Here is an 8,033-nt window from a genome sequence, read left to right as displayed (position 1 = left end):
ATGCTGGCGTTGACCTTCAAGCCATAGCTTCCATGAAACAAGCTCAGGTTTAATACACTCTCATATATTTATCCACATCTTTCAAAATAAGTTAATGTTGTAATTGAGGTATGAGTGAATTGAGATCTGTAATGAAACGGATTAGAGACGAAGAAGATATTGAATCTGCGTAAGTTTCAATTCCTGTGAGCTGCTTCATTCACTAATATTGTAATCTCTTTGTATTAGATGTCTTGATAAGGTTTTGTAATTTGGGATTAGTCTTAAGAGTTTGGTTATCATTAAGAAAAAAATATCGCAAAGCTTGGATTGAGATGCAGGGGATCGGCTTTTAGCTGCTCTGTCCTTGGTTGCACAACTTGGGGCAGAGCTTGCCACGACTTTAGTGATTGTTATCTCAAAGGTGTGTACTATATACCGTTGTTTACACAGGCAGTTTTATATGATGGTTGGTCTTGATATTGGCGAGCATGACTTAGTATTTTACGTGTTTCTCAGAGTGGAGATAGAGGTAATTGGTACATAAGCTTAAACTTAGTATGATCACTCATTGCTTTTATGTATGTTAATGCATTGACATCATATAGGGGATTAATATTAGAGAGATGCTTACCGGTGCCAAAATAATGGATGAGGCTACTAGAACAACTTCGGTAAGTCTTACTTGTTGCAGCTTGTTTTAGAACTACCACTTCTTGTTTTGTTGAAGAAGAATTTTACTTGTTGCAGCTTGTTTTAGTAACCATGACTTATTCTATAGCTTATGAATTTCTTTTTTCTTTCAGTTCAAAGAAAATTGTGCAGGGACAGCTATAGTTTCGGGTATACTTCTTGCAAGAAGAAGATGAAGAAGATTGTGCTTGGTGCAGAGTTTTTTCTTCATTCTCCTCAGTGCCATACGAAGGAATGATACAAACTCAAAAAATAACTTTTACTTTTGTACCTTTGATTGATGAAAATAATAGAGCTTTCTTTCTTTTGGGTTTTTTGAATTTCGAGTTTCTCATATCAATTGAAGTTTTTTAATGTTTCTTTTACTTTGGTTCATATTTAACAAACTAAAACTGTAAATCAAAATTTTGAACTGAAATAGATAAGACACTTTGATTGGAGTGTTTATACATAGAAATATCGTATTCTACAGAAACGCCAACAAATCTACATAATATGATGTTCATGATACACAAATGCATGATTTTTTGCAAAAAGACTTAATTGAGCATATCTGATAAAAATTTGGTGCAAACTCACAATAAATCTTATTCCGAATTTTGTTTAACATGTTTAATATTTCGAATTTTATTAAATATGTTTACTATTCTTAATTTTGTAAAATATGTTTAATATTCTAAACTTTGTAAAATTTTATTATTTTCTATTTTATGTAATAATAACAAATTAAATAATTGCTTTGTTATTTTAAATAATTAAAGTTTTATAATTAATAAATATAAATTAAAAAATTATTGTTTAAATGCGTGAGCAACTTTCTTAGAGTTTTCTAGTAATAGGGTGATTTTGCTTAAGTTCTTTTAGGATTGCTTTACTTAATATATATAATTATTTATATAATTAATTAATATAACTAATTAATATGAGAGTAACTATAGTGGGTTACTCCACTATAATGATGGTCTAATGGTATCAATATCGTACATCAAGACAAATCCGCTCCAAAGGAATCTCTAGAAGGTTTGCCAAAAAAAAAAAAAAAAAAAAAAAAAAAATCTCTAGAAGAAAGCAAATCCTCAAGCAACTTGTTCATCTTCTTCTCCAAATTTCTGGAATCCCTCTTCTGTACCGATGACTTCTCTCCAATTACACTGCTCCGTTCACTTCCTCCGTTCTAAACACCGTCTTCGCTACTCTCCTCCTATCTTCACTCCCCGCGCCTGCCACTTACCCGGAAAATTCAGTTCCCGTGATAGTTTTAGAGTCAGAACTAAAGCTAATTCGTTCCGTTGCTTCGCTTAATCGGACACGAAGGAGGAAGTGAGTTTCGCTGAGAAAGAGGAACGGCCTTCGTTCGATATCAATCTCGCCGTTGTCGTCGCCGGTTTTGCCTTCGAAGCCTACGCTTCATCTCCGGTAAAACTTCAATTTCAGGCGAAACTTTGCTCCTCCTACTCTGAGGTTGATTTAATCTGATTATGATTTTTTTTTTTGGTTTGATTCTCTCAGGAAAATATCGGGAAACGAGAGGTTAATGCAGCTGCTTGTAAAATACCCTTTACCTTTCTGAGTATGTGAAGCTCTCTTTTGGTTTTTGAGATTATGTTGCTTTTAAGAGTTTTTTTTAGATATTGTAAGAGCTGGAATTATACTTGTTTCACAGGTCATTTGTAAGGGAGGTGTATGATGGACAATTGTTTATAAAACTTAAAAGAGGATTTGATTTTCCTGCCTTGGATCCATGGGTGTGTGTTTTTATGTTTCTTGAAGCAATGAACTTAGTACCATATCTATTGTTTGTTCTTTTTTCACCTCTACTGAAGTTGTTATTATTTGGATTTTGCTTTCAGGCAACGAGTGATCCTTATGTGGTGATGGACTTGGATGGTCAGGTTGCTAAAAGCAAAACCAAATGAGGGTAAGTCTCTTTTGCTTTACTGAATTTTTGTTTGGAGGATTGCATTGCTTAGATAGATGTATGAACTTACTTAACTAGATACATTACACAATCTGGCCTGATCAATGCTCATAGTGGACGTGTTCAGATGCAGTCTTATTCAGTCCGAGTTTCTAGTTAGATAGGTTATGCAAATTTAGCTTGCTTCTTAAACCCATCATTTCATGATTTCCTGCAAAACTTACTTTTGAACTTGTACCAGTGTCATAGCCCTCAGCTTTGCTTAGTTTTTTCTTGTCTAAAAGTTAGGAGCCTTTGAAATTTATATGTTTTATTGACTGTTAAATATCAGATCCTCAGTTACTGGTATAAATTAACTTGGTGATTAACAGTCTACTTTATTGGCAGGACTAAAGAGCCAAAATGGAACGAAAACTTTGTTTTTAATATCAAGCTGCCTCCTGCGAAAAAGATACAGGTAGAATAGTGTTTCAAGTATGGTGTCCTGGTCAACTCTGAAAGTAACTGTACAAATACCTTATATTATATAGACCCTTGCTTGACTTCCCAAATATTTTTTAATGAGCTTCAGATTGCAGCTTGGGATGCAAACCTTGTTACTCCACCCACATAAACGAATGGGGAATTCTGAAATCAACCTGGAAGAAATTTGTGATGGTGAGAATTAGTTCACCCAATAAATTTTGACATTTACTTAATTTATTAAGTTTGAGTTAAACATAGGAAAGAAAGTCTGTGTTGTTGTTGGAGTTTTCGAAATCAGCAAGTTCTTCGTGACCCTGTTGGAGAACCCAAAAACAAAAACTAGGATTATGACACGATGTAGTACTTTAGACTTGATCAAACTGTAAACTTATACACTAACAAAAAAAGAAGGTTTTCCTATAAAATGCTTCTTGTTTCCTAGGCAATGAGAATCTGGAGATATGTTCTGATTAGAGCAATCAACTGTGGGAATGTGGATTAGTTAACGCAAGTTGTGATACATCTGATGAGTCTACTGAAGGCCTAACTTACGGATTTTGTCTCTAATTTCTTATTTCTTATTTGGTTTTTTTTTGCATCCAAGGGAACTTGCACGAGGTCCTAGTAGAACTAGATGGAATTGGTGGTGGTGGGAAAGTTCAACTGGAGGTCAGTTTATTCTGTCAAAGCTTTTTCAGAAATTAAGTCAGTTCTGAAAAACTTTGTTGACTCTGAAGCAGTCGAATCAGTTTTGAAAAATCTTGTTGACTCTGAAGCTGTGCCAGGACGTCAATTTGTAGAGTATGCTTTTGGACAGTTAAAATCACTCCGTGATGCCCCCCTCAAGAATATTGAACTTCTAAACAATACTACAGAGGACTCTAAAGGATATGTTTTCTGATGGGGGGCTAGTTCAGAGGATTTCATCCGATCAAAATCGCAGTACTGATCAGAGTAATTCGTAATTCAGGAAAGCTTAGCAAAAGACAAAGATGGTAATGGTGATGGCCATAGCAATGAACTGGAGGGTGAAAATGAAAATGGCAGCTTTCAGTGAGATGGTAATTTTTGGGATAACATCCCTGACATAGTTGGTCAAAATATCGTCCAGAAACTTGGTCTTCATTCACCTGAGAAGTTGAAGTGGAACGGAAGTGAAATGCTGGAAAAATATGGTCTACAATCACGGAAAACTGCAGAAGCAGGTTGCATCGAATCAGGGCTTGCCACTGCTAATACTCGAGAAGGCGATGATGAAAAGGAACATGGTCAGCTTGCTAGTTAAAAATAGCAACAATATAATTAAATTGATAGAACATCAGAAGTTGCTTCATATAATTTACGAATTTATATCCTTTGTTTAATCTATCATTGGACTCGTTACTATTTAAAAAATAAAATCTAAAGAACATTAAGTAACTTGTGAGAAATGTAAAATTGAACTTAATATTCGAAACTGATGAACAAAGCATAAGTTTTTAGAATTACAAACAAGAATGCAAGGGTTAATTACTTCCATAATCAAAATACTTCAAAGAGAAGATATAAAGAAGCAAACAACAGGTTGAAATCTTCACTCCCAAGTAACCGAGACCATCGAGTTATCAATCCCAGATTGATCAAACGTGGCTTTAGCTCCATAATCTAGAGTCTTAGTAGCACCGGGAATAGCCTGCACAAGCTTGAACGCCCTTTTCTCTGATTCCTCCATGTGAGAATAACAGAAAGACCAGAGAAGCTGAATCGGTTCGCTCTTGAGAAACTTCCTCTGCATTCTTCTCCCATCTGGAAATCGAATGCACAAACTGCATAAAAGGCTTCGATCACAGTCTCCTTTTGGCTCTTCTGTCAGAACCGGGAACTCAAACATGTCATCGCTTGACAGACAAGTCTCTTCAAATTCTATACCCCAAGAAGGAGGAGTCGTCACAACGCGATCGTCGTCCCAAAACGTAGACATGTCATGATGGTCGTCGTAAGCCTGGCTGCTTACAAACCAAATCTTCTCTGTTTTGATACGTTTGTTGCTTGTCAGAGATGCAACATGTTCGTGAGGACCAACATCCCTGTACTTCATCAAATCCTCGAGAAAATCATGAGCTTCAATCATACCGCTCCATGTACGCATCTTCTGGCCAGTGATGGGATCGATGAGGAGAATCACGGGAGGAGAAGAGTCGATCTTGTAAAAAGTTGATATTTTATGCCCTTCCTCGGTATCATCGTAGACCTGCCACAAGACGAAGCCGGACCTGATCGCTTGAGACACGGCGTCGTTTGACCATACATCTCGGTTAAGAGTGTGGGAAGCAAACTCTATCGTTGATTGGAGGTTGACAAGCAGCCATAGATCCTCTCTAGAGGAAGTTGCTTTCGCTTCTTCAAAGGAACCGTTGAAAAGCAGATCCAGAGGAGGACGGTACAAGGAAGATAACCTAGAATCTGACGGTTCTTCTGGTGTCGAGTCGTCCCAGACATCTTCAGGACATACTGCGACCGAAGTTGGACACATGAGAGCATCGTGACAACACGGAGATTGATAATAAGAGATGAGAAAGAGGTTAATGGCATCATCCAGTTTCCACCTTGTTGCCTCAAGGAAGTGGATTGCGATTTCCTCAGGCTGACCTGCGGTTATATTGATGAAAGACGAGATTAGTTGTCTCTGTTTGCGGTCACTCGTTTCATTCTCCATTGTTTGCTGTGTTTTTTTGAGAGAGAGAGATTGGGAGAAAATTAATATGTGGAAAACCTAAAAGACGGATTGAAGAATTTGTTAAGAGTGGGTTCATTTATAGAGAGATAAGAGAGGACATCCTAAGTTTTCATTTCCTTTTCCTAATCCAGTTTTGTTCAACGCACAGCTGAACAAACAAAAAGGAAACTCCTTTTTGCTTTTTTGTTTTGTTTGATATATTTTCCACTTGTTTTTTTTTTTGGATATTGTATATTCTCTTGTTTAAAACCCTATTAGCTTTTTTTTTTTTTTTTTTGATATATTTCCAATTTTGGGATTTTGTATATTTTTTTGTGGTTTCCTTTTTGCTTTTGATTATTATATTGACTGTATAACACAATTCGGTGGCTCTATTTTTTTTTTATAGATATTTGTTAGTTTTTGATTATATATTTTTCTCTTCCCATTCTAATTTGTTAATTAAAAAACAAAGACTTTATAATTAAAAACACTGCTCTGTTTTGATATTCTCAACCTCTATGTTCATTAAATCGACAAAGAAACGCCTTCTTGCATGCTTGTATCTTTGTTTCTTCCGTACCAAAATGCTCGAGTTTGAACATTAAGAGGAGTGTATGAAACTTAAGGCTACGTTTACCATATTTAATGGAATAGAAAGAAACATAAGACTGAAAGAGAAACGTTGGACTTCAATTATAGTCCTTGGGAAAGCAAAAACAGCAATAACAATAGTAGAGAAGCAAACACACCTGCAAGTGCCATGGTGATTAATTAGGAACTAGTGGAGATGAATTAATTATTAGGAGGAGGCCAGTAAGGGAAGTCCAACTTCCTTAATGGTTTGTAATGTTCTATGTACAAGGTAGTGCAGGTTTTGGTGGCGAGATCGTAAACACCAAAGTTATGGCCAACAAAATAGATGCAGTTAGGCTTGAGTCCATGGGACGAACTTGCCGGGACACAGTAAGCCTCACTACGTCCAACAAAAATGCAAAGATCTCCAATATCTTCTGTGTAGATCATAGTCTTCTCATACTCGTCCGAACCCTCACCTGCTCTAAACACCATGAACTTTTCTGTTACATGTATCAGTGTATCGTTGTTATAATCCTCCACATCCTTACCATACCTGCAAAAACATCATTAGAGTCAATCAAGCCGAAAATTGGTACATACCAAAACTAGTTAATTAGAAACTATACCACTTGACGAGGAAAAGTTGGCCGGTGGGTGACTCCACAAGATGCTCTGTCCTGGAACATGAACTCACTTCAGCCAACTCCTCATACACAGATTTTGGAAGATCGTCAAATTCCATGTCGATGAACTCGGGTTGGTCATCCTCCTTAGAGTTGAGATCCAAGTAGCACAAGTAGTTGCCCCCAATACTTGGAATGTAGAACCTTTGATCTGTCTTGGAGAACATGAGGCTCGATAAAGGGTTTATACGATGAGGCTTAGTATTGATCTTCATCCATTTAGAGCTGCCAAAAGGCCTGCAGAGACTCAACTCAAATCCTGATAACTTGACACCCAATCTTTGTCTCGGACAGGTAGAGAGGACATGGCCAGGTTTTGGATTTCGGAACCGGTGGGTAGAGAAGGTAGATCAACGGTCACGTCTTCAAGATTGGGGTCGGAGGGTTTATAATAGATGACAAATTTATTGTCGTCGCCGCTATGGTACGAACGATTGAATCTTAGTCCATCACGTGAAAATCCGACAGTCATCGCATCACAGACCTCCTTAATTAGATTCTTGTCGTGGATATAGACTTCCTTTCCCCGGAAGGAATTATCTGTTGTTACACGACCATCCAGAGAAGAGTCTGGATTGTTAAGGATGTAGTCAATCAACAGAAACGGGTAGGCTGGTGTAGATGAGAACATACGAACGTTTGTGTGTCTCTGCCATATATATGGTCAAATAGTCAGAGACAACTAAGCACCAAAACTAAAAAAAAAAAAAAGATAATACGCTAATTATAACATAGCAAAAGAGAAGCTTACGAAGATGTTTTTGCAGACAGATGGTTTCAAGACTCGGTTGATTATAAGCTGCGCCATTGTCCAATCCCTAAACAATCTGTGTGTTTCCGTCTCCTCCTATCTATTTCTTTGAGTCTTAATACTGAGATTTATATATATACTTGCAAACCACGTCCACGTTTTAAATGACAATCTTTAGAGAATATTTAGAAATCGGCACCCAAGGCACATAGATCTCTTTAAATCTGATTAATTATCATTTTGCTTTTCCTGGAAGTAAAAACTGTGCAT

The 8,033-nt window shown here is 36.8% G+C and overlaps 3 pseudogenes across 2 annotated transcripts; 1 reads left to right on the top strand and 2 right to left on the bottom strand.

Moving 5' to 3' along the window:
* The first annotated feature begins 1,705 nt into the window (after nt 1-1,705).
* On the top strand, nt 1,706-4,474 carry LOC147930789 (uncharacterized; annotated as a pseudogene). Its single transcript, XR_015574014.1, has 7 exons — nt 1,706-2,088; nt 2,182-2,242; nt 2,336-2,417; nt 2,523-2,590; nt 2,978-3,047; nt 3,162-3,247; nt 3,660-4,474. The product of XR_015574014.1 is annotated as an uncharacterized LOC147930789 (transcript).
* On the bottom strand, nt 4,467-5,894 carry LOC104732245 (putative plant UBX domain-containing protein 14 pseudogene; annotated as a pseudogene). Its single transcript, XR_015574013.1, has one exon. The product of XR_015574013.1 is annotated as a putative plant UBX domain-containing protein 14 pseudogene (transcript).
* A 651-nt stretch (nt 5,895-6,545) lies between these two features.
* Nucleotides 6,546-7,820, bottom strand: LOC109127971 (uncharacterized; annotated as a pseudogene).
* Nucleotides 7,821-8,033: the final 213 nt, after the last annotated feature.

Source organism: Camelina sativa, chromosome 12, assembly GCF_030686135.1.
Source record: "Camelina sativa cultivar CO46 ecotype springtype chromosome 12, ASM3068613v1".
Taxonomy (NCBI): Eukaryota; Viridiplantae; Streptophyta; class Magnoliopsida; order Brassicales; family Brassicaceae; genus Camelina; species Camelina sativa.
This window is presented reverse-complemented; position numbering and strand designations above follow the sequence as displayed.